The 1,368-nt window shown below is 38.4% G+C and overlaps 1 protein-coding gene across 5 annotated transcripts in view; it reads right to left on the minus strand.

The window, feature by feature from the left end:
* BACH2 (BTB domain and CNC homolog 2) overlaps positions 1-1,368 on the minus strand; it is a 413,769-nt gene that overhangs the window by 382,785 nt on the left and 29,616 nt on the right. The window lies entirely within an intron of this gene.

Raw genomic sequence — 1,368 nt, forward strand, 5'->3', positions numbered from 1 at the left:
TGGCAGTTCAAGCTCACCAGCAGCACCGTGAAAAAAAGTCTTGGTGATCTGCTTCCATAAAGATTACAGCCAAGAAAACCCTATGGGGGAATTCTACTTGGTAACACATGGGGTAACTGTGAACCAAAATCAATTTAACGGCAATGGATTTTGTTTTGTTTTCTGTTTGTTTGTTTTTAATAACACAGCATATTATCCAGCTGTTAAAATTAGGCATTAGATTCACATTTGTTCTTAAGGAAAGGTGTGACAAAATACTGAGTAAAAAAATAAGTATTGTTTGTGGTTCCATTTTTATGGAAGAAAAAAAAAAACTTTATATACTTCAGAAAGGAAAAGAAACGCCCCAAAGAGTGGGGAAGAAGACAGTTAACTTTTCTATACTTGGTTACATTGTTTGAAAATTATAACAATCATGTACTTTTTAACTTTTAAAAAGTTAAAAGTACACTTTTAAAAAGTTAAAAAGTACTGTAACTTTTTAAAAGCAACAAAGTTGAAATGAAACAGGATATTTTTCTGCACTTGACTTCTATGAGCATTAAGCAATATATAAGCAAGACAATATGAAGGCCTCCTCCAATTTGGATTTTACCTTCTCTTTCCACCAAGCTGTACTGTGCAGGGAAAAAATGACCTTCTCTTTTGTCAAATCTTATGCTACATTTTTGGTCTTTGTTGCTCTTGACCTCTTTGCAGCATCTGACATTGTTCAGCAGCTTCTTTTCCCATTTTAATTTTCTCCTCCCTTCCCCGATTAGCTGCTTCTCCCATTTCCTTCATGGTTTTTTGCTCCTTTCTCCTTGATCTAGATCAAGGGCACTTTCCGAGGTCTGGGTTTGCTATCTCTTTCTCTCTAAGAAATCATCTATTCCCAGGGCTTCAGTTCTCTCCTTGAAGACAACCTGCGAATCATCCCTATTCCCTCCCTTGGTCTCCTCTCCCCTATTTTCAACTCTCCAGTGAACCATTTTCCTTGCATATGGTGCCTCTCCTGCAAATTGAGCTCATTCAAAAGCCTCATTTCTTGCCCCGGCAACTATTGCCCCAGTCTAAAGTTTTTCTTTTGACCTCATTCATTTCCTGAATAGCAGAATTTTCCTCCCAGTCGCCTGGGCTCCAAATCTTAGAGTTATTTTTGCACCCTCCCTCTTCTTCACCTTCACTTCCAATTTTTCATCAAAGCCTGCTGATTCTTTACATCTCACCTGTCTTGTTCTACCAATTTACACTGACATACCCTAGACCAGGGCTCACAGTAACTGCTTTCTCCTGTTTCTTCCTCATGTTTCCTCTTTTCAAATTGACCAGCTACTGCTGCTATTTTGATTTTTCTGTCACCGCCCCCAGCAATACAAAAACCCTTAC

The sequence above is a fragment of the Elephas maximus genome, chromosome 1 (assembly GCF_024166365.1).
Source record: "Elephas maximus indicus isolate mEleMax1 chromosome 1, mEleMax1 primary haplotype, whole genome shotgun sequence".
Taxonomy (NCBI): domain Eukaryota; kingdom Metazoa; phylum Chordata; class Mammalia; order Proboscidea; family Elephantidae; genus Elephas; species Elephas maximus.